A 26092-nucleotide genomic window follows, 5' to 3' on the forward strand; every position below is an offset into this window, starting at 1 on the left:
AAATGACGTAGATGACCCTACCTTCTTTCCATATACCTTGCCTTGAGCACCATGGGGCTTCCTGAGTCTTGGGACGGTCCGCCTTCCACTCACCCGATTGGACAGAGGGGTAAAAGCAGCTCCTCCCTCCAGCAGTTATATGCTTCAAATGGACAAGTCGTGTAGAGCGGATAAACGTAAGGTTTGCGCGACAGGCGGAAAGATGCGCTCTTGCGTGAAATTTACATTGACAAAGCATTGGCAGATTCCGCCCCAGAGGTAAAATAAAAGTGCGGTGGGAGCGCGCTACTGATGAGAAGATCGAAGTTTTCATTTCTCTCAGTTAACAAGCTCACCACTGTGGACACCATGGTTTCATAGTTTTCTGTATCTTTGTAGTTCTTTATGGCTCGTCACAGTGGTGTCATGGAGGCCACACGGAGTACGACGGCGTGTGGCCAATAATCTTTTCACGCGCAAGGTACGGCACGGTACAGTGCACGCGCGTGCACACACGTGCACGCTAGAACGTGCCCCCCTGTAGATTCACGAGCCAAGTACCCAAATGGCTACTTTGCATAACAGGTTTACAAGTGAGTGTGAAAATGTTTCCTCAGATTCCTCACACCTCGCATCTATAGACTACGCGAACTGCCTTATCCCATATTGTTGAAGCGCAAGGGGGCGGGGGGGGGAGAGAGAGTCAGCGCACTGAAGTCAAGGCACAGACTACTGTGTTGTTGACGGACAACGGATGCACGCTTATGAGAAACAACAAAAATAAAACCTGGCAAAACTAAGGGTTACTTCCGTAACCCCGGTTTTGTAAATTGCGAACGAGGTGTTCACATATGGGAAACAGCGCCCTCTGGCGATGTACAGAAGCTTCACATTCACTCCATCAGGGCCAAACCCTTTTTGGCCCGATGGGTCTTCCGTCGCTTTCCGGTAGTCCCCTCCCGAAGGCATTAAAGGAGACCGGAATGCGGAAGTCATTCTCTTGATACACCAGCTTCCTTCTGCCTACGGTGAAGCAAAAAGAAGGGTGTTTTTGTGAACACCTCGTTCGCAATTTACAAAACCGGGGTTACGGAAGTAACCCTTAGTTTTGCTACATTGCTCTCTCTGTGTTCACATATGGGAGATATAAACCCCCGGAATGTATCTACAAATTGAGATACCACAATACCTGCCCCAGTACCGGGCGCCATCAGACCCACCGGGTCTGAGGCAAGGATCAGGAAAGTAGGGCCCTGACAGACCATTGTCAGCCCTAAGAACTAAAAAACAGGCACAGCCTGTCCATCTTAGTGGAGGGCCCTAACAGACCGAAGTCCGCCTTACTGACCTAAAGCCCGGACGTCGGCCTATGACATACTAGGCACAAGGGCATGAACAGATCCTACATCCGTTCTATGCACCTACCCACCTTCAGGTGGAAGCCACACCCAGGACTGCGAGCGCCAAGGAAGACGCCGCCACGTCCAGGCTAGAAAAACAGCGAAAGTCGAGGAGACTACCAACTCGCTGCCATGTAGACGTCCTGAAAGACACGCCTCTGCAGAGGGCTCAGGACGTCAACACCCCCTAGGAGGCACAAGGGCATGAACCGACCTTACGTCTGTTCCATGCATCTACCCCACCGTCAGGTGGAAACCACGCCCAGGACCGCGTGCGCCATGGAGGGCGCTGCCACGTCCAGGCCAAAGAGAGCAGCGAAAGTCGAGGTAGACGACTAACTTTCTGCCGTGTAGGCGTCCTGAAAAACACACCTCTGCAGAGGGCCCAGGACGTCGACACACCCCTAGTAGACTGCACTCTCAGGCCGTCAGGCACTGGGGCTCCGCTACTAGTGTACGCCAGGCGAATAGTATCCAAAATCCACCGGGAAGGCCACCGCCTTCCCCGTGACCCGGGCCCCAAAGAAACGAACAACCGGCTGGGTCGGTTCTGGGCCACAGTCCTCCGGACATACACCCCCAGGGCCTTCAATGGCCAGAGACAGTGCAGCCTCCGATCCTCCTCCGGGCAACCGGAGGCAGGTGTGCGTTTGTCTTGGGGACAAACGCCGGGTTGGGTTTGAAGACAACCCTACCGTCACCTCCAGCGAACCTCATGCACTCTGGAGTCACCGAGAGGGCACGAATATCGCTCACCCGTTCCGCTGTCAACAGCGCAACCAGGAGTACCGTCTTGAACGTGAGGAACTTTGGTTCCTCCGTCTCCAACGGCTCAAAAGGAGGACGAGAGAGTGAGTCGAGCACCAGGACCAAGTCCCAACGCGGCGAACAGGGACCTTGAAACAGGATGTGCACGCAGCGCACTTCATGAACTGGCCCACAAGGGCTGCATGCAGCGGATACTGTCACACGGCAAAAAACCTGAGGGTGCCCATCCAGAGAGACCGCATCCAGTGCGATACCTATAAGGTAGCGTGATGGGACTGGGTGAGCACGCACTTCGTGCACTTCTCGAAGTTCAGTGTGAATCCCAGGGAGGTCAGGTGCGACACCACCAGTCTATGGTGATGACATGCATCCTGAACGCGAATCCGCACTCAGCAACCAAACGTTCTATGTAGGTTGCGATGCGGACTCCCCTCTGTCTCAGAGGAGCTATCGCTTGAGTGCATTTCATGAACATCCTGGGACTCAAGACATTTCAAACGAGAGGACCAGGCACCTGTACACACGACCCTCGAACTCGAAGCGCAGGATTTCCCTGTGCGGCGGGTGGATAGGGATGTGGAGAAAGGCGTCCTTGAGATCTAGTGAGCTCTTAGATCCAAGATAGGACGTAGCCCCACCCCCCCCCCCCCTTTCTTCTTGACCAGGAAGTATCTCGAGTAGAAACCGAGCCGGCTTTCTCCTGGTGACACTGTCCTTACGGCGTTCTTGCGTAAAGGGAGGCAGTCTCCTCTCGCAACGTCACCGCCGCTTCACCACTAGCGTGTAACAACAGTGCTCTGTTGGACATGGGTGGTCTGGTGGAAAAAGCAGTATGTACCGCCAAACAGTTCATTTCAGTGAACGAACGATTTAATTCACGTTCACGGCAATGATTTGTTCAAAAGGTTCGTTCAAAGATTCGTTCAAACCGCCAACCAGTTCATTTCAGTGAACGAACGATTTAATTCACGTTCGCGGCAGTGATCAAAGATTTGTTCAAAGATTTGTTCAAAGATTCGTTCAAAGATTCGTTCAAAGATTCGTTCAAAGATTCGTTCAAACGATTCGAAAGTGATTCCAGTCCCGGTGGGGCGTAAAGGGCTACTATGTGCATGCAACCGTGTGCATCTGATCCCACTAACATGACTGCACAATGCACAGTCGCAGGAGGAGTTAACCAGTCCGCCTGTCGTGTGTGCGGTGTGCTGGGGGGGCATGAACGAAATCGTGAACGTAATGGTTCCAAAGAGTGAAGAGTGTCCGTTCGTTCACGTCAAGCACTAGTTCTTGTGAAAGAATCGATCATAACCGACACGTCACTATACTGTCCACTCGTGTGTGACAACAAAGCTCTGTTGGACATGGGTGGTTTTGTGGAAACTGCAGCCTGTACCCCCGTGCTCTCATATGAAGCACCCAGGGGTCGGCGTTGCATTCTTTGCATCGCTCGATGCGGAGTGACAAAGGATTTGGAGGGGTTGTTATTAATGTCGGGCGTACGCCATCTTGGCTGTACTCGTTGGCCCGGCAACCATGTTTGTTGTTATATCTGGGTGTGTGTGCGCGGCCATTTTGAGAGCCGCCATCTTGGCTGTACTCGTTGGCCGCGCAAACCGTGCTTGTTGTAACATGTGGGCTCGGGTGCGTCGCCATTTTCGAAGGTGCCACGTGTTTGCCCACGGCCATTTTTTGTTTTGGCACGTGTTTTCCAATGGAGGCAGCCATTTTGGCCACCTCCGCCGACAATACAACATCATTCGGGCCTAAGTCTTACCTTACGGCTCTTTTTTGGTGGACCAAGGAAAATTTTGACGTGACCCGTGTAGCATGTGACGGTTTAGGCCCGTCACTATGCCTACGTTCCGTCCAACGACCACCAACCGTTGGATGATGATTGTTGGCTCATTTTCATTTCAGATGTAAAACTTTTGTTGCAATTTGTTTCTTAATACACAAGCACATTCTGAGCAACAATAACATCGGACAAGGAGACATGCACGTTCAAGTAAACTTGTACTTCTGAAGTGTGTGTGTGTGTGTCGGGACTTCTTCCAGGGGCTAGAGGAACGATCCTTCGCCGTCTCCGCTGGCTCCGGTGAAGACTTTGCTGTATTCGAGCAAAAGTCGAGCAAACAACAGCAGGGGGGCACAGAGGCATGCACAGTCATGTAAACTTGTACCCTGACGTGTGTGTGCGTGTCGCACAAGTGCATGCACATTCACGTTGTTTTGTAACTCGGGGCTCGGGGCGCAACTTTCTGTCGCCGTTAGCTCCGGTGAGGGTCTCCTCCTCTTCCAACATTGGCAACAATAACAACAGGAGACACAATAGCATGCACACTCAGGAAATCTGCTCTGGCCTGTGTGTGTGTGTGTGTTTTGCAAAATCTTCTTTATAGCATGCACAGTCAGACGATCTGCTCTGGCATGTGTGTGTGTATTTTGCAAAATGTTTCCTTTAAAGCATGCACACTCAGACAATCCGCTCTGGCATGTGTGTGTGTGTGTGTTTTGCAATCTTTTCTTTCTTTCGGTGCTCGGCGAGCGATCCTCCGTCGCATCTGCCAGCTCCGGTGAAGATCTCCTCTTTCTCTGTGACCCGTAAATGAGGCCCGCGGCCACTTTATCCAGGTGCAAATCCCCCGTCTGGGAGGAGGGGGGCCTCTCTTGGTGGGATTTGGAAGGCGGGGAGGTGGTCGCTGTCCCTCCGGTCGCGCTGCTCGCCTCTGGTTGGCAGCGGGTGGGGCGGAGGAAGACTGGGAAAAGCAACTGGACCTACCTGCCGGATCTGTGGTGAACCACCGTACCCTTCCGTGGGTGACGCACAAACCGAGTACTCTACCAGCCCATCCTGTGGAGTATTTGTTGAGAAAGATCTCCTGTGTGAGGCGTCACATCTCAACTAGCGCTGGTATACACAAATCCACGGAGCGCTGCACTGCGCGCAGCCATTGCTGCGGTGTCAACGCTCCGCGGACGCGACACCGCACTAATGGCTGCCTACAGGCAGCTACAGGCAGCGCGTCTGTGGATTCGTCTATAGCGGCGTCTCCGGTCTAGAGTTGCTTTTTAAATTACACAGACACTTACTTTGTCATGGAAAAACATTTCGAGCCACACAAACAAAAGGAAACACATAGGCATGCACATTCAGCCAGATCTGTACGCTGATGTGTGTGTCGTGGCTTCTTCCAGGGCTGGGGAGCCTAAGGGAAGGTGGCGAGAACTGAGCCTGGTGGTCCACGATGGCGCGTGCGTCATGGTAGACTGTGTGTCCCACTCGTCCAGGGGCTGGAAGCAGGAACGAGTGTCGCGTCGTCGCCGGGGGGAGGAGAGATCCACGCTGGCTCCCCGGTCGTGGCGATCGGCGGTAGTGTTGAGCTCTCGTCGAGCCATCGTAGAGGACGTAGGTGGCTAGGCTAGGCTAGACTAGGCCAAAGCCACTGAGCAAGCTAGAGGCCAGGCTAAGCTAAAGGCAGTTTTAGCTAGGCCAAGGTAACTAGTCTGGTTAGTTTAACGTCCGTAGAATGCTGTGTTTTCCTCATCCGGAAAAGCACAGCGGGGATAGGAGGAAGAGAAGGAGGTTTGGGGAACTCTGTGGGCCGAGAATCCTACCAGTCGCTCTAGAGTTTTGATGAACCGCAAATCTCGTTCTATTGTAGATTTGTCGTGAAGCTCCTTCGCCGTAGGCAGAAGGAAGCCAAGAGAATGACTTCCGCATTCCGGTCTCCTTTAATGCCTTCGGGAGGGGACTACCGGAAAGCGACGGAAGACCCATCGGGCCAAAAAGGGTTTGGCCCTGAGGGAGTGAATGTGAAGCTTCTGTACATCGCCAGAGGGCGCTGTTTCCCATATGTGAACACCGAGAGAGCAATGTAGCAAAACAGTTGCGTGCATTAGCGCAAGATGAGGATAAAGGAAACATTCAGTCTACCCTTCAGGAGGCTGCAATTCGAAAATGGCCCCTGTCCCAGTATTAACCTACCCCCTACCCCCCCCCCTTTCTTTTTCTTCTCTTGTACATATTTTTCACTCTTCATACCAGTAACCTGTAAGCTGATTGTATGACATTCTATATAGTAGTGTGTATATCTGTCTGTTTCTTATATGTCATCATGATTTGTGTGCATGGGGATCTCATCTTAAACAAGCTCAGTGCTTAATAAGTCTTCCAGTTTAGTAGACCTTGTATTGTGAATTTGTACTTCCAATGTGCCGGTGGTGTGTCTTACTAAATAAAGTACATCAAAGATGTCACACTCAGGGCCGCATTAAGACCCCTCAGGGCCGTGGAACAACACAAAATCAAAGGCCCCCCCTCAACATTAATAGCATCTACACACTGTATGATATTTGACCCGATATGGCTCTCGGGGATATTTTTTGGTGATCGCCGAGAAAACCCCCGATCTCAGTCCAGATCGGGCGTTCCTCGGCGAGGTGTTGATCCAGGCCCGGATTGGCCGTCGGGAGGACCGGGACTATTCCCGGTGGCCTGCCTCCTTAGTGGCCTGCCTGGCTTTTTTTTTTTTTGCGCATCAGGTCAGGCCAGCCAGCCACAGCCAGCGCGGCGCAAAAAAAAAATCTCTCCTAAGCTCAGGCCAGGCCAACCACAGTCAATTTCAATTCAATTCAGTCAGTGTTGATTGCAGCTCAGTGCAGCTGCGGGCCTGCTTGCTGGCCTGACCCCCCCCCCCCCACCCCTGCTCTCACACTGCTCTGTAACCAGAGGGGTAGGGATTGGTCAAAATGACGGCACTGAACGTTTTTTTTTTAAGAATCAATACGTGATTGGTTTGTTTGGCTTTTTGGCCCGCCCCTACACCCCTGCGCTCATAGATATATATAAAGGCCTGCGCTAACACACACAACAAGCCAGCATGGTCTGTGAGAGGAGAGGGGCGGAGCTAAGGAAGAGAGGAGAGAGTGGAGCAGTCAGAGAAAGAAAAAACAGCTGGATGGATTTATTCGACAAAATAAATAAATAAACTAGTGTAACGTTACGTTATATTATGGATCCCAACCCCAACCCCATTCCCTCAAAGTCAGAGAAAAAGAGGGCAGGTGGAGCTGAAAGGGAAAGGGACAAGACAAAAAGAGCCAAGGAAGGAGCTAAATGTTACAAACTGACTGAAATGTTCAGAGCCCCCAGCGTGCAGTCATTGCTCCAGCAACAACAAGTAAGTTTATAAACACTGGTTCTTCTCAGTGGTGCAAAAAAGTAGGCTACTCCACAAATAAAAGTCCAGAATTCAAAATGTACTTGAGTAACAAACGTATTGGTATCAAAATGTACTTAAAGTACTACCAACCAAAAGTAGAAAGTACAAATTTTGCAGAATGTCCCATTTTCACAATGTATGAACATCTTTTGAAAATAGCAGATCTACAAGCTCACAATGTGAGCTTGCAGATCTGCTATTTTCAAATGGCCGAAATGTATATAGGGGCCAGGGCTGAAGTGGTTTTGTAATAATAATCAAAATATACAAAGTAACTAGTAACTAAAGTTTTCTAATAATTGTGGTTGAGTAAAAGTACAATATTTGTCTCTGAGATGTAGTGGAGTAGAAGTAAAAGTACTGAAAATTGTAAATACTCCAGTAAAGTAAAAAATACCTAAAAAAATTACTTAAGTACAGTACTTGAGTACAAGTACTGTACTTAGTTACTGTACACCACTGATTCTTCTCAACATACGTGTAGATTGGGGTAGTCATCAGGGACATCCCAGGGGAGCTTGAGGAGGCCAGATAAATGATTGATATTATTGAAATTATTGATACAAAATGGAACACTTTGTTCCATTTTGTACCCTCAGACTTAGACCCTTTTAATAACATGAACACCAGTTGACATGGCTTTTCTTATAGCTGCAACAATAACAACCTTGGTATTAGTTGTCAAAAAAGCTTTATCCATTGTAGATTTATTTTGCTGTCTGCTGCAGTGCTGTAGATTGTCTGACTGTTTTCTTTTGTAGTACATTGTGTGTCTTATGTTAATGGAGGGAAGACGTTCATAATAACAATAACATCAGATGATACATTTCTCATGTGAAATTGTTGTAACTTAACTGTAAAGGCCCCCCAAAGGCTAATAACAATAACATCAGATGATACATTTCTCATGTGAAATTGTTGTAACTTAACTGTAAAGGCCCCCCAAAAATGTAATGCCCCCCCAAAAAAATGGGGTTGTTGTCTCTTTCTCTTCACAGCATGTCAGAGCGTGCAACAAGTTGTGGTGATGAGAACTGTGGTGATCTTTCTGCTTATCCTGTCTTAAAGGTCAGTCATAACACTGCTGTAGTTATTCAACTTACTCAAATTATTGTTTGCTATTTGCTATTGTTTACTTATGTTACTTATCATAACACAAGTTGGCTTCAATATCGCTTCCATTTGTATTTCATAGACCTGGCTTCCCCCTGGGTATGACTATCATGTCGTCTCCTTTGAGGAGCAAACGTCAGACATGGACCACAGCGCATTTTGCGCTACTTTGTGGCTTCCATTTAACACTGAAGAACGCATTAATCAGTGGGTTCTGGAGACAAAGGAGACCGCCGTCACATGGAGGGTCTTAGGCCACGCACCCTCGACTGGCACAAAACATATCCTTAGGGTAATGAACCATAACTACTCTTTTTTTCCCATCTACACATGTCTCTGCCAAAAAAGAGCCATGCAGGTGCACCATGCAAGCACCAGGCTGCGGTGGTGAAGGCATTCGGTGTCTTTTCTGCCAACTACGTTCCCGTAACACCGGAAATGAGGGCGGACCTGCTCAAACTGACAACAGCAGGTATGGTTTGGGTTTATCACCCGTTGCAATACTCAGTTTATGTATGCAGTTTTTTGCTTTTATTCTCATGCTACAGGACTACAGTAATTAACAAAGATGCAATTACATGCACTGTTTCAGGTGCCAAAGGTGCAGTAGTGCCCCGCTCGTTTCTGATGGCTCTGAAGGCAGTTCAAACTGGAGAGAGTAAGTCCTAATACATCACAGCAAAAATCAAAATATACATCATGTATATTGGACATTGCAAACACAACAGTGTCACAACGGAAAAGAAGGGAATATGGTGGTAGCATTGTAATAACGGGAGTACTGTTGTGTCCACCATCTGCAGACTTTAATCAACCTCTTCAACCAAGGCACCATGAACACTCCACCCCGCTCGAGTCTGCTCCAAGTGCAGGTACTCCGCTTGTGTCCACTCCTGACCACCCTGTGCTGCATGATGAAGAGGGTAAGAATAATAAACTAGCTGTATATAGAAATACTTCATTATAGAACATTATTTTGTGTACATTTAATTCTAAGCAAAGTTGTACCTGTTTTAACAGACGCACCAGACCGTTGCATCCTCATGGACCTCCTGAGTAACGCCATCACCACCATGCACATCACCATAAAAAATTATGCCACGCTCTCCAATCACACATGTCATAGATATATTTTAAGAAGGTAGGGTCATCTACGTCATTTTCGCTATCATGCAATTCCAGCCGGCAGATTCGTCGCACCATGGGAGCCAGACTGCAGCCGTGAGTTCAGTGGAATGCATTGGAGTTAATGAGAGCCCGGTGGATCAGCTCATGAACAAAATATATTTCTGAATGACTGAGACCTTTGTAAAGTAGTTGCTTCTGGAAAATAAAAGAAGACATATCACACATTGTTTTCTGCTGTGTTGCTTTTCGATGTGTCCGCTGTATAAGTTTATTGAGCTATCTAAAGAGCACTAAGTACGCGATACTGCCGAGCCAGAAACCAGTGTTGCCATGTCCACTTATTATAAGCGACTTTGGGCTTATTTTTCTGTGAAGTTGCTTGTAAATATTCGTAGTTGGTGGTTGCGTTTTTTGGGGCTTTTTTCTAAAGTGTAGTTGATTATTTGGACTTGGACCATATAAATCTTAATCTTAATGAAATATAAAATCTAGTCTTTCTCAGGATCTAATGAGCATATATAGTGATCGGTGATAATGTTATTCATGCCCCACTCAGCCTGTAAACCATGATGATGCTAACGCGCTAGCATCGTTAGCATGGTTCTTCCTTTAATTTCTACATAATAAATAAGCTAAATATTATTTAAAATATGAAATATAAAATCGGGTCTTATAGGGTCTAATTGGAGCATAATAGTGATCAGTGATTATGTTATTCATACCCCACTCTCTCAGCCTGTAAACCCCTGTTAATATGACGTTAGCATAGTCGTTAGCATGGTGGTCCTGCTACATAATAAACTAAGCTAAATGTATTTCAAATAATATAAAAATTAAATAATATATGATGAGTCTTTCTTAGGTCTAATACTGTTATAATATAATACTGTTCACGGTAGTGATTATGCCCCAGTAATCATTATAGGCAATTGATTATAGGCACTTTACCTATATGCTCTGCTGCAGTGATGTCCTCACGCACTGTTTTTGCAGGTGACGCTAGCCTAAGACTGGACAAAAATACGTCACAAATGACACGCGACCACAAGCTGAAAAGGAGGAGTCACACATGTGTAGAAATGAGATCCACAAGCGTAATTTGTGCGTCACCTGTAAAAGGCGATCCACACATGTGTAAACAACAACTCGTAGTTACAGAGCTCGATTTTTTTTACTTGCAGATACCAGAAAACACGAGTGAAGCAGTCAAAACATTTGTGAATTCATTTGCGAGTTATTAGCCATAAAGATAATTTTCCAGGTGTAAATTACAAAGTTGGAGAGGGAGGAATTGGACATTATTGCGCAAATGTGAAATTCGTGCTTCACTTGTAAAAAGCAGGCGAAAAATGTGTAAATAATAACTTGTAATTACAGAGCTTGATTTTATATTTACAATGCTGATTTTTTTTGTGAGCACACTACAGAATACGAGTGACGAATGCAGAATATTTGCGAGGTTAAAAAAATACGACTGACGAATGCAGAATATTTGCGAGGTTAAAAAGAAATACGAGTGACGAATGCAAAATATTTGCGAGGTTCAAAAAAATCTTTGCAGATAATAAAGTCCAATAAAATCTTCCATAGCAGTGTAGGACCGTCATCATCAGCTGCATGAGAATCACAGCTTCATCATTCCTTCCGCGGCGGTCAATAAAAAGCTCGGTTTTAGTGCTGCCTGCTCCCCGCGTATCCGTCCGCCTGGTTTTCCCGTTAAACGCCGGTGGGCTATTTATTTTTTAACGTTAACCTAACCAAAATATATCAAATGTCTTCTTGAATAACCTTTTGATTGCAGAAGATTACGCACGAACGCGAACATTATACACGCAGGGGGTTAATTGGGTTTTATGAGAATGACTGACTATTTGGTGCGGAAGGAGACTGAAAGTGGGAGGGGTTAGAGTAGAGTAGTGAGATTCGTCCATTGAAGCGCACAGCAGTCGGCCTTATATTACTACGTCTGGAGCACAAGATATTATTATACCTAAACAGTGGTGTAAAGTAACTAAGTACATTTACTCAAGTACTGTACGTAAGTACACTTTTGAGGATTTTTTTTTTACTTTACTGGAGTGTATCCAATTTTGAGTACTTTTACTTCTACTCCACTACATCTCAGTGGCAAATATTATACTTTTACTCCACTACAATTATTTGAAAATGACTAATTACTTAGTAGATTTTCATTATTACTACAAAACATACATTAACCACTTCAGTTCTATACATTCCGATCTACAAGCTTGTCGATTTGCTATTTTCAAAAGATGTTAAAACATTTAATATTTTTTATATATATATGTAACCATGGCAGAAATATAACAGATAATGTAACTTCGACTACGCCACTTTGGGAGTTTCACCCAAAGAATCAATTAAAGTGCTAAAGTATACAATGAAGTGGTCGCTAGAACTTGAACTCCACCCCTTCTCATGTTCTGTTGCCTGGTTAAAGATATCGTGAGGGTGTCGTGAGAGAGCACAGCGTACGTATGAGTGAGTGTGTGCATGTTGCACCACAGTGTGTACAGTGTGTATGTGTGTATGTCTATGTGAGTGCATTTGTGGTTTAAGACCTGACAGTGAGAGCAGACAGACAGGCAGTCACATTTTTTGCATTTGTGGTTTAAGGAACCAGAGTCCAGACCAGCAGACAGACAGACAGTGAGCTCCGTTCCGGTAGCAACGATAAGACATCCGGTTTTTGAGCTAGCAACAATAAGGTTTCCGGTTGCCTTCAAAATAAGATAATTTTTTTTTAATGTTTTTTAAAAGACACAAATCTATTTTAAAAATACATTTATGATGTATGTCTTTTAAATGGCGCATACTAGAACACTTCTAAGTGCCAATTTTCTTTTTAAAGACACAAATGTATTTTTAAAAATATATTTATGATGTATGTCTTTTTAAATGGCTTATACTAGATCACTTCCAAGTGCTAGGTTGTTCCTGATTTAAACTGGCTATTGATCCCCATTAAATGTGCACTTAGCACAGTTTCTGATCCTGTTTTGCACTTTAACTGGATATTCATTTGTGTTTGTTACATATGTATTGTTTTTGTATTGTTTGTCCATTATTGTAATGATGCTGCCTCTAGGCCAGGTCACTCTTGGAAAATTATCATGGGGGGGGGGGGGGTTTATAAAGTTGATCTCACCTATTGAAAAACTAAAATACAATACAAATAAGAATGTATTCAGAAAAAATTATGCTAAATGTGTGTGTGTGTGTGTGTGTGTGTGTGTGTGTGTGTGTGTGTGTGTGTGTGTGTCGTGCGTGCGTGCGTGCGTGCGTGCGTGCGTGCGTGCGTGCGTGCGTGCGTGCGTGCGTGAGAACTGTTCCATAACTGAGCGCCCCTGAACTTGATAGAAAATTGATACAGACCAGTAGTACAGAATGTTGGTGAACATTGAGAGATAATTTGTAAAAAAAAAGTGGCAGGCCGTTTTTTTTTTTAAAGTGCCGTTTTCAGACAACAGTGGACACTGGACAGGCGCCGGCGGACACTGCCTACACTTCTGACATACGCACGCGTGCGGGGACATCTCCCCTACAACGCCACACTCTCGGATAAGCCCGAGAGGTGTAAAAAAAAGTGTGGCGGACCGTCCAGTGAGGTCAGAGGTCAGAAAAGTGCCGTTTTCAGACAACAGTGGACACTGGACAGGCGCCGGCGGACACTGCCGACACTTCTGACATACGCACGCGTGCGGGGACACATCCCCTACAACGCCACACTCTCGAATAAGCCCGAGAGGTGTAAAAAAAAGTGTGGCGGACCGTCCAGTGAGGTCAGAGGTCAGAAAAGTGCCGTTTTCAGACAACAGTGGACACTGGACAGGCGCCGGCGGACACTGCGGACACTGCCGACACTTCTGACATACGCACGCGTGCGGGGACACCTCCCCTACAACGCCACACTCTCGGATAAGCCCGAGAGGTGTAAAAAAAAGTGTGGCGGACCGTCCAGTGAGGTCAGGGGTCAGAAAAGGGCCGTTTTCAGACACTAGTGTATACAAATTGGACACTGGACAGGAGACGGTGCTTAGTGCCAGCACTTCTGAGGTACGCACGTGTTCGGGGAGACCCCCTCTACACCGCCACACTCTCCGCTAAGCGAGAGAGGTGTATTTTGAAAAGTGGCGGGCCGTCCAGTGAGGTCAGGGGTCAGAAAAGGGCCATTTTCAGTGCATAGCCTTTACAAATTGGACGCTGGACACGAGACAGCTATTTGCCGTGGCACTTGTGACATACGCACAAGGTTTATCATACCTGCCATTCCATCTGTACTTTAATTTTATAGCTGTTATCTAGAATTGTATTTCTACTTCATTACATCAGTATTGTTACTTGTTACTGACATATTTTGTTTGGTTGTGTTTGCACAGTCTCTGTAGAAACAGGTCTCAACATTTCACTGCTTTTACCTGTATTGAGTAAGTGACAAATAAATCCCTCTTGATTCTATTTCAGATTAGTTCCAGAGTTCTCTTTGAAAATGTCACACATTTTGAAATGGCTCCACATCCATTGCCTGATTGATATTAAGCTGGTATGTACACATGATGTAATAGACATGCCACTAAACGTATGCACTTAAAAGTTTATTTTCATTCATAATTTATATTATTTATAATTGTGAATGTTGGCCAAGAACGTAAGGAGTTAGGGATATCAATGAAGGACAAATCGCCATATTGTGCTTACATCGATGCAGTAGGAAAGGCAGATCCTAGGTCTTTAATAGCTGGTAATCGAAGTGGAGTGGGCATAGGCACCGCTGTGTTGAGAAAGGTCAAACATGAACATCGCAAACTAAGCTGGATGCATGATGAGATTACAGCTCTGCGCCTACTGAAAGCTGACTGGGAAGATGAAGACACAAAAAGTGTAGTTGTAAAAGGATTCATTCAACTTATTAAAGTTAGTCCCCTTAAGGTTATATGTTTTAGTGAAGCAGGAGTGAAACTGTGGCACGATGTGATCAAGGACAGCGCTGCATCATGGGAATCATTAAGAGTAAACTAACAAAGAAAAGGATTTTGTATTATGAGATTGTAGTAAGTTCATCCACTTCGTCCGCTTCAACTCCTGTAGCATTTATGATCAGTGAACAGCATACCCAGACTGCTGTAGAGGAGCTCCTCACGGAATTGAGGTGCAAAGAGAAGGAGATATTTGGTGCCAACACAACACCCATGCAGATTAATAGTGATAGGTCCATAGTGCTTTTGAAAGCCAGTATGCATATCTTCAATGGAGATAGCATGAAAATGTACTTGTTACGCTGCTGGAGAATAGTGAATGGAAAGGCAGATAGCAAAGATTAGAATTTTTGTACCATAAGAGCATGTAAGAGTCATCTGATGAAACAGGCAAGTCACATTTGCAAACAACAGTACAATACTAGAGATTATTGGTTTAAGTTGGCTATGTTCATCTTCAGCGCTTTAGTTAATGCCAAAACACTGAAACAAGCAGGTAATATAGTATCTGCTGCTTGTATTGTACTTGGTAGCAAAAGGAACTCCAGCGAGGTGGAAGCTAGTCTTGGCCGCATTAAGTATGAAACACAGAAGCTGCCAGGAATTGCAGGAATTATTGATAAAGAGCATGATCGACAAGACAATTCATATGACACTGCGGTTGATGATATATTTGACTTGACTGCTGATGTTTGTGAAGGTACATCTCCCTTCAAAGACTATTTTGAACAACTAAGGGCTACAGCCAATAATACAATTAAAACCAGCAATGACACAGGTGAAAATCAATACCATGGAGAAACTATTTTAAACAAACTGTTCTCAAACTTCCTCCCAACTATTCCAATATGGTCAGATCTACTCTCAGGTGATTTGCAGCTATTCTCTGGAGCCTATGCTGCACAAATAAACCAGGGTAAGAAAAGTACAGCTATTAGTGAGGCCATGTTCAAAAACACAAAAGTGTTGCTTTTACAAAATGAGAAACACAGACTTGACGAATGTATACAGCACATACGCTCACTATACAAGCAGTCAGCCATAGATTTCATTGAGAAAGTAGGCTACAGGATATCACAGGCATCACAGCGTCCACAACCACCACCTGTAGAAGAGTGGAACAAAAAGAAAACTCTGCCGCCACAGCTGAGATGCTCTTATCAACATAAGCCACAAGCAAATTCAAAGATTTTCTTACAAAAAAAGGAAATATGCAATAGTATATGCAGGTTTGCAAATAACGAGAGTAATTGTTGGCTAAATGCAACCCTAAAATCGATACTGCATCTGCAAGTAGTACAAGATAAATTGAAACAGTTGACACCTACTTATATGGTTGAGATTTCATCTATGCCAGGGAATTTAGCAGCTCTCATCCAAGCGTTTTTTCAAAATCCAGGGCACACATTTGATGCTAAAACAATCCAAGGTGTCACTCAAGAATTAGTCAAGAGCATCCCAGCGTTGTCCTTGTCAATGCACAATGACCCACTAGATTTGATACACCAATTATTAATCTGGTTGCATGATTGTAGTGTCCAAACAACTGCTATGGCAAAACATACAGACATCTGTAAAAAATGTGCATCGAAAGTTGAAAGCATGTCATGCGCACCTACTGTTTTTGCATTACCGCTGACACAGAAATGTGAGTCCCTCAATTCTCTTTTCGAACACACAATCATGGAAGGTGAAGGTCAACAGAGATGTACAGCATGTGGTTCAGCAATGAAGAGACAAATATGTTGGATTGATGCTCCTGATGTCATTACTCTTTCTGTGTCCCGTGTTGATAATGGTGGGAGGGTCCTCCACACGCCTGTAGTCCCATCTGATATAATCAAAATTCCCATTCGTGACAGCAGTAAAATTAAGCATAAGTTGGGCTCAATCATTTGTCATGCAGGCTCTGTGGCCAAAGCCGGACACTTCTGGGCACATTTGCTTTATGACAATGTTGTAATTAGAGCAGATGATACAAGAATAAACATCCTCCAACCAGCAAATGCATTGCAATTGGCAAAACCACATGGGTACATTTATTTCTATGTGAAATGTAATGATGCATCACTTAATGCTGTTATCACAATAGAGGACAATTTGGAAGATATTGGCCATGGTGTGGATGTGTTTTTTTTGCAATGAAAGACCAAATCACAATATGTGTGAAGCAATACCATTACCAATACTAACATTTCTAAAACAGACATCTGCTTTCCAAAAATGTCACACACGGCTTGCAGCAGCAGCAGCGCAGTCCCCAGCATTGTTTAAAAGAGCGCTTGAGAAACTTGCCAACACTCAGGTGGTGTCATTAGTGTCTCTGCAATTTTCTATGACAGACGTGTACCACATATTAAACAGCTTTGTGAATGACACACTTGGGGCTCCTTTCCTTGGAAATGACCTGCTTTGCCTTAAAGGTCTTGGTCGCTATATTTGTACTCAATGTGGTGACCAGGCCGTACCATCTAGAAAGAACATGTCAGAACTCATAGTGCAGCCACTTGAAGTGTCACAAAAAGGCATCTTGGACACAGTTGCAAAAATATGTTCTGCTCAACTTGACCAATGTGAAACATGTAAGCAGGACTTACAGTAAGCTTATCAACCTATCAAGTAATTCACAGCCCACAGACTTTACTTCTCCTGCTAAGATCTGGTGCAGAAATGTCCAACACGTTCATTCTCTCCTGTCTGTACCACCAAAATTATTATGCTGTGTCCAGCGTATGTCAGAAGTGTTGGCAGTGTCCGCCGGCGCCTGTCCAGTGTCCACTGTTGTCTGAAAACGGCACTTTTCTGACCTCACTGGACGGTCCGCCACACTTTTTTTTACACCTCTCGGGCTTATCCGAGAGTGTGGCGTTGTAGGGGAGGTGTCCCCGCACGCGTGCGTATGTCAGAAGTGTCGGCAGTGTCCGCCGGCGCCTGTCCAGTGTCCACTGTTGTCTGAAAACGGCACTTTTCTGACCTCTGACCTCACTGGACGGTCCGCCACTTTTTTTTACACCTCTCGGGCTTATCCGAGAGTGTGGCGTTGTAGGGGAGGTGTCCCCGCACACGTGCGTATGTCAGAAGTGTCGGCAGTGTCCGCCGGCGCCTGTCCAGTGTCCACTGTTGTCTGAAAACTGCACTTTTCTGACCTTTTCTGACCATTTATCCATTTAGATAAACTATTAATGTTTTAAAAACCGTTTTTGTTACACAGAAACATAATATGTGTTGTATAGAAACATATGTCGTTTAATGCTTACTTTATAGTTTTAATGTGCAAATTAACCGTTTTTCAATGGCTCCTTTTTGCTCTAGAGGATACTCTTATTCTGAAGAGATCGTCCACCGGAAGTCTTATTGTTGCTCCGTTATCGTTGCTGACGGAACACTGCTCAGACAGCTTGTCTGTCTGGTCTAGACTCTGGTTCATTAAACCACAAATGCAAAAAAAAAGTCAAGAGGTAGCCTAGTAAGCAAGGGAAACACTGAACATCCGCCCGTAAAGTCCGTATTTCTCCGAACATGTACAAATGCAAAATATAAGGTGCTTACCCGGTAGCCCCGGATGTTACCTCGTCATTCGGAATCTTTGTGCACTGTATTAGTCCGTATTTTTCAATACATATGTGTTTTAGTCCCGTCTGTGCCTGAACGCCATTTCCCCACCTCGTTTACTTCCCGTTTACATTGAGTGTAATACCGGTTTCAGAGGTGCGCTCCCCCACTTCCAAAATTAGCACTACAACACAACACTGCCTGTACGCAACAGCCCCCCCCGGCCCCGCCTACTTAGGAGACCATTTGTAGGATTTGTGTACTACTTTGCCTATAGTGGCTCCAATGGAGAATGTGTATTTTACTAAATTAACAGTCTTTGCTACCGTGCACTCGTCTCACATTTTATGGACAGAGTTGAGTCAGCAGCACTACTGCTCCGGGACGCGTCGAGAGAAAGAAAGACTGGACTTTTCAAGGATTATTAATTTCACACGTTTTTTTCCTTCTTTTTCTTCCAAAGGAATGTTTAGCCATCAGGGGATCTGCAATTATAATATTTTCACTAGATGTTGTTACGGCTCTAGTTAGTCAGAGAAGTTGAACGTATAACTTCTAGGTGCACCTACAGTTAAAGAGAGAAAACTGTATGATATGAGCCTACAAATGAGAAACAAAGACAGAGAACTTAAGCTTGAAGAAACAGAGCAGAACCATGAAGAACCGAGGAAGATGAAGGAATGGAATGATGTCATCTCTGAAAACACACAGACTGGTGAGAATTTGATTATTATATTTTCTCTAATTATATTTATATTATATAGGTATATCAAAATCTAAATAGCATATCTTCAACCTGCATAGGGTGACCATATTCAGACAAACCGGGACCGTTAATTCAATACGCACGTTCGACGTGCACGTGCGCGCCCATTCATGCACGTCCATGCACGCGCAAATGTACGCACCGTAGGTGTTGCATACAGGCAACGACTCAGCAATGCATTTGTTCGTGTTTTCTGATTGGGTTAAGTCTTAGGTGAGCATGTTTACATGAAAAGAACATGAAACATCTATATGCAACCACTGGAAATTAACAACTATTATTGTAATTCTGTCGAAAACCGGGACCAGGCCAGGCCAGTGTGCCCAATGTGGGCAAGTGCACTGTGGTTCGCGTGGGGATGACAGACTAAACGATCCTCATTAAACCCATCGTCAAAAAAAGGAAAAACAGTGCCCTCTGCTGGTTTTATTTTACCTTTAATTTGAGTAGCGCAGCTCTGAATCTGTTCTTGAGAGATTACTTACGCCTGACCTGTCCTGTTAACAAATTGAGAGTCACCATCTTGGTAACTTCCCACTCTCATCAGTCCCTTAAATCGGTGACAATAAACCCACTTACCATACACACATAAGTGTATATGGATGGAGCTACGCAAGAGAACAGGATGTGTTAACCCCATAGGCTAGCCTATATCAGTGGTTCTCAACCTTTTCAGGCCATGACCCCCCAAAATAAACATATTTGAACTGGGGACCCCCCCAAAATAATCATATTTGACTCAGTTCCACAGATAAATATTATGAAAATACGCATTGCGAGGTGTTGAGCTTGTAGATCGGCTATTTTCAACATTTTTGCCTCTTTCTTACATTATTTAACAATTTGGCCAATGTTTGACGAGTTTCTATAGTATAGTTTGTTGATTACTTTTGACGCAGTAATGATATTTTTTTCTATATATTAAAAAGGTCTTAAAAGTCCTAAAAATTGTCACTTAACTGTCATCTGGGGACCCCCCCCCCCAATCATGTGGGGACCCCGACTCACAGGTTGAGAAACACTGGGCTATGATGTAACTCTCTTTCACACAACACTTCTCCCACATACCCTTAGAGATGGACCCACCCAGGTGTGGTTTAGAAAAGGTATAATGATTGGACATCTATGGCTCCTTACAGACATTTACAGATATATAGTTAGTAGCCTACGGGATTCCCAAAAGCCACCTCTTTAAACACTTTCAATTTCAAATCCGGCATTTTATTTCACTGACACAGCGAGTCATCTATTACAACTCAACAAGCTTCCGTTAGATAAATGAATACAGGATAAACATGTGTAAAAGCTCTTATATCACATATCTACTGCTCTGGTATTCACAAGATTATAGGATATGAAGAACTAAACTCCAAGGGAAATGGGAAGAGGATCAGGGAGTGTGGACTAATATTTGCGTTAATAGCCATACATTTTCTAGTAATAGTAAATGTTACAGGTCCCAGATTTAAGACCAATATGCACTATGCAGATAAGGTTTGCTGCTGGAAAGCCCTGGTAAGGCCTGTTAAAAAAGGAATAAAATAATTAAGACACAATGAGACATCCTTCTCCAGTCAGCCTTCCTCAACAGAATCCAGGCCTAATTTATTAATTCGCAGCCTGTATTACTTTTCTCTTTATATCTTGTCATTTTCTTTTTCTTATCAATAAACTTTTACATTGTCACAATATTCTTTTCTATACATTACAATAATCTTCTCTTTTCATTACCATAATACATTTAAACAGGATTCACGGTCACAGTTTAGTTTTAGTTACCTTTATCAGTTGCATCATGTTTTAACCAAAACACTGAAAATGCAGGGAATGTTCCTTTAAAGTCTGTCATAGACAGAAGTGCCCACTGTATGGAAGGAAATAAACTAGCATCTTGCTATAAATATCTGATTCTAGGCATTAAAAGTCCCTCACTCACCCTGCCCTCCTAATACGCGAGTTTTTTCGATTACTTTTTTCATTTATTTATTGTAATTTTTTTTTTCATTTAAAAAAGAAATTAAAAATAAATGAAAAAAGTTATCGAAAGAACAAGGCCCCCTCACGTATTAGGAGGGCAGGGTGAGTCATCAGAACCAAGGACAGGTGTTTTTGATGAATCTAACAGGTTAAAAATTGAGTTTGAAGTTATAATGGGTTTGTATAGGAACGGGGCGTGTCTGATAAAATGTATATCAAATATCTAAATACTGAATCAAGCAACTTAAAAACGGTCTGGGGGCTCACAAAAGCCCGAGTAGACGATAAAATGACCTAGCCCTGAAACATGACTGTCATACCATGACAGTCATGGTGCCGAGTCCCCCTGGTCTAAAGTTGTGTTTGATTTTTTCACATTGCCATCTCTCACATAAACATAAACGTTCAGATTTCAAATATAAAGTGCTTACCACCGAGCCACGGATGTTACAAGGCGATGAGTACCCGTATCTCCCGTATTGTTCAATAAAAAGCATTTTAATCCCATCGCCGGCCATTTTCTTTTTTTTTTGTTTTGTAATGTATCAGAGTGCAATACACCTCCCAACCATTAGTGTCGCATGGTTGAGAGTATCGGAGACAATTTGGAGAAAATGGCCGGCGATGGGATTAAAATGCTTTTTATTGAACAATACGGGAGATACGGGTACTCATCGCGGTCCGCATCGCCTTGTAACATCCGTGGCTCGGTGGTAAGCACTTTATATTTGAAATCTGAACGTTTATGTTTATGTGAGAGATGGCAATGTGAAAAAATCAAACACAACTTTAGACCAGGGGGACTCGGCACCATGACGCTTGTATACAAGCGTCATGTGAACCATGGCTAAAAATGACCCAAAGTTTTTTTGAAAGTGAAATATCCCTTTAAGTATTAGTAGTGCATGACTGAGTTCAATATAATTAGGCTTTGGGAAAACGTTTTTAGCTTGAGTGCTTAAAGTGCATTAAAGTACAAAAAATGTTAACCAAAAATCGTTCTTAACACTTCTACTAATGTAAAAACGAAGCCTTGATCACAAGCAAAACAAAGCAGATCCACCATTTTAGGAGCACATGAAAACAACAGTTTGGACTATAGGTCCCAAACCCAGGGCCGTGTACAGGCAATGTAGGCCTTTGAATTAAATAACATAAGCCTAACCTAACCCTAACCCTAAAACCAAAATACAGTAACAAAAAAACGCGCACATGAAACTGTCCGTTGCCTAGGGTGCATTCTGACATTAACACGGCCCCGCCCAAACCCACTCAAATTGGACACATAACTTCATAAAAATCGATCTCAAATGAAAATAATAACTTCACCAACAACTGTATGCAGTTTATGACACTTTAGTGTTGTACCACTACCAACCTGTTAAAACAGGAATAAAATAATTAAGACACACAATGAGACGACGGTGACGACCTTTCTCCAGTCAGCCTTCCTCTAGCCTCGGAAACCCAGGCTTTTTTTAGCCTTCCTCAGAGTCAGCAGCACAACAGCAGTTTGAGGAAGCAACGTCAGTCCATTCAACATGTGTCTCTGAGAAATAATCGCCACACTGCCCCCTAGTGGTGGCAACACTGGGATAGTCCCACCGTGTGTAGTGTTACTTTGAACCTGGATTCAACCAAGAAATAATTGTCCATTCTTGTCCATGCTGCTTCATATGAGAAACATTCTTTTCACAAAAATATCATCTTCAAAATAAAAACGAAAATAAATACACAAACAACATAAATGTGACCATACATTTTGTGTTTTTTTTACTGTCGTCACATAAAGATATTCTTATGCAGTAGCCTAGCCTACAATTTAATACACAGTTTTTTTGGACCCATACAGACTTAGATAATAGATATGCAAATGTAAAAATCAATAAAATACATGATAGTCTTGATCCAAGGCTAGCCCAACCCAGTGCCTGACTTGCCCTTGCCTTGACGACCAGTCAAGACGATGCAGTCTTATGCAAAGGTTAAAATGTAATTTAGATAGCATGTTATTTAGACAGATGCCAGGTTCATTTGCTGACCTGTCATCCAATGGCCTAGTTTCAAATGTATGTACGTATATATATATTTCTTAATATAATAATGTTTAGACTGATGATAGGTTCTTGGTTTACCTATGATCCTAGATTACTATCTCTCTGCATTTGATGTATGTGTTTACCTTGCTTACTGTAATTCGCTCTTGCGTCTGCTAAATGCCTACATTGTAAATGGTCTTTATCCATCCATTAATAAGTTGATAAAATGTTGTGTTGTCTTTTAGAGAGTGGATATACCTTTTCCGGCCAAAAGCTACCAATCAGGAGGAGATGGAGTATACATGTTCCTCCAACAAGTAATCAACGTTTAAATTGAATAAAAAATTCTACAAAAGTTTTGTAAAGTTCTTCCAATGTATTCTAATAGTCCTGTAGGATACAAGGTCGAGTATCATTATCAGACGTACATTTACCCTTCAATTTCTTGTTTATGCCCAAAATAACTTTTTTGGTTTTTGTAGCAATTTGTAGCAATTGTAGAAATATTAGGCCATTAAAGGTCATTAGAAATATATTGTATTTATTTGGCCCTTCATTTGTAAAATAAATGTAAATATAAAGTAAAATATGACATGAATAAATGTAAAAAGTGCCCACTCTTCCGGTTACCATCCTCCTGAATCCCCTTACTTTTTCTGATTGTCAATTCATCCACTGTTATTGTGTTGCAGTGGAAGGAGAGACCATAGACTCCACTCTACCATTGAGGAAGACAAGAAGTATGGGTCTACCTCTAGATAGTGAGTCCATGTTGCTCTTTAAAATATGTTTTTGTCCTGATGTTACTTCCTTCTAGTGATGTAGATCGGCTATTTTTGCCAAAGAGATTTGGTGTAGACTCTAGAGTCTAAGCAGAAAAAGTGGTCCACATACAGAGACAACACAGGTCCAGTTTAATAAGTCTAGATGGGTTAAGTGGTTGCAATATGTAAACAACTGAAATCCAAAATACACTTTGCATGCTTAGTTATACGGGTTCTATTGACAAGAAATAGGAAATCCATGTGGTGTAAACTAAGACTAAGGCTGAGGGTGTATGAACACATGTGCATCATTTGGTGTGATGCACATTAGCAGTGTTAACCTGCTATTTGACCTTCTATCTGCTGTCAGTGGAACAGTCCCAGTTAGCTTCTCTTGATGACATCACAGTGTAGAATGGAATGATGACATCACAGTGTAGAATGCATTGATGACATCACAGTGTAGAATGGAATGATGACATCACAGTGTAGAATGAAATGGCTAATCCAGTGTCTGAGAGAGCCAAATGTGCTGCACATTGTAGGGTTTGATTGATGTCTGTGTTGTGTTACAGTGGCTGGAGAGACCACAGATGAAGACTCCACTTTACAAATGAGGAGGAGACACAGCATTTTGATGGATCTTTCAGGTAGTGAGTCTATGCTACTGTTTAACTCTTTCACTGCCAGTCTTATTTCTGGCTGCGTGCACCCACTGCCAGCGATTTTTCGATTTTCTTACCTTTTGAAGTAGTCACAGAATATTCATCTCCAGTATGATCGATCCCCTGATGGTTGCTAATCACAGCGGGTTTCACTGTGCTTCCGCAAAGAAAAAAATGTCATCGTGACCTCCCCGTTCAATTTTATACACCTTTGAAATCTTCGGATCAAGATATCTTGGGTTCTGAACGTTTTTCTCCCAAAAAACAAAAAGTCGTCATAAGTCGTTCTTGGCAGTGAGAGAGTTGTTAACATGGTCAAGCAGGGAGATATAAAAGTGTGCATTATTCTCAAAACATTGTTAAATGACACAATCTTATCTTTGCAATGTGTCTGTCATATTTAAGTGTCTTGCTTGAGGTTGAAGTAGGTTGTTTTGTCCAACTTTAGCTGAAGGGGTTTTTGTAACATTCGGTAAAATTTGTAAAATAAATGTAAATATAAAGTAAAATATGACATGAATAAATGTAAAAAGTGCCCACTCTTCTGGTTACCATCCTCCTGAATCCCCTTACTTTCTCTGATTGTCAATTCATCCACTGTTATTGTGTTGCAGTGGAAGGAGAGACCACAGACTCCACTCTACCATTGAGGAAGACAATAAGTATGGAACTACCTATACTTAGTGAGTCCATGTTGCTCTTTAAAATATTTTTTTGTCCTGATGTTACTTCCTTCTAGTGATGTAGATCAGCTATTTTTGGCAAAGAGATTTGGTGTAGACTCTAGAGTCTAAGCAGAAAAAGTGGTCAGAGACAACTCAGGTCCAGTTTAATAAGTCTAGAGGGGTTAAGTGGTTGCAATATGTAAACAACTGAAATCCAAAATACACTTTGCATGCTTAGTTATACGTGTTCTATTGACAAGAAATAGGAAATCCATGCGGTGTAAACTAAGAATAAGGCTGAGGGTGTATGAACACATGTGCATCATTTGGTGTGATGCACATTAACAGTGTGAACCTGCTATTTGACCTTCTATCTGCTGTCAGTGGAACAGTCCCAGTTAGCTTCTCTTGATGACATCACAGTGTAGAATGGATTGATGACATCACAGTGTAGAATGGAATGATGACATCACAGTGTAGAATGAAATGGCTAATCCAGTGGCTGAGAGAGCCAAATGTGCTGCACATTGTAGGGTTTGATTGATGTCTGTGTTGTGTTACAGTGGATGGAGAGACCACAGATGAAGACTCCACTTTACAAATGAGGAGGAGACACAGCATTTTGATGGATCTTTCAGGTAGTGAGTCTATGCTACTGTCTCTTTCACTGCCAGACTTATTTCTGGCTGTGTGCACCCACTGCCAGCGATTTTTCGATTTTCTTACCTTTTGAAGTAGTCACAGAATATTCATCTCCAGTATGATCGATCCCCTGATGGTTGCTAATCACAGCGGGTTTCCCTATGCTTCGGCAAAGAAAAAAAAAATGTCATCGCGACCTCCCCGTTCAATTTTATACGCCTTTGAAAATAGTATGTCTCAGCCAAAAATACATAGTAAAAAAAAAAGTGCACAGGAGCCGAGATACAGCCTTTTTAAGTAGTAAGTTAACCAAGAAGTGAATGGAGCAGCAAATCTTCGGATCACGATATCTTGGGTTCTGAACACTTTTCTCCAAAAAAACAAAGTCGTCATAAGTCGTTCTTGGCAGCCAGGG

At 43.4% G+C, this 26092-nt stretch overlaps 1 long non-coding RNA gene across 2 annotated transcripts; it reads left to right on the forward strand.

Annotated features, from left to right (window-relative positions):
- Positions 1-18565: 18565 nt before the first annotated feature.
- Positions 18566-25693, forward strand: LOC308103634. Of its 2 annotated transcripts, none has more exons than XR_013934760.1 (4): positions 18566-18874; positions 23187-23258; positions 24985-25053; positions 25599-25693. It is a non-coding gene; the product is annotated as an uncharacterized lncRNA (long non-coding RNA). The 2 variants fall into 2 exon arrangements; XR_013934761.1 differs by lacking the exons at positions 24985-25053; positions 25599-25693 and adding exons at positions 23634-23702; positions 24281-24381.
- Positions 25694-26092: the final 399 nt, after the last annotated feature.

The sequence above is a fragment of the Gymnoscopelus braueri genome (genome assembly GCF_963280865.1).
Source record: "Gymnoscopelus braueri genome assembly, chromosome: 16".
Lineage (NCBI taxonomy): Eukaryota > Metazoa > Chordata > Actinopteri > Myctophiformes > Myctophidae > Gymnoscopelus > Gymnoscopelus braueri.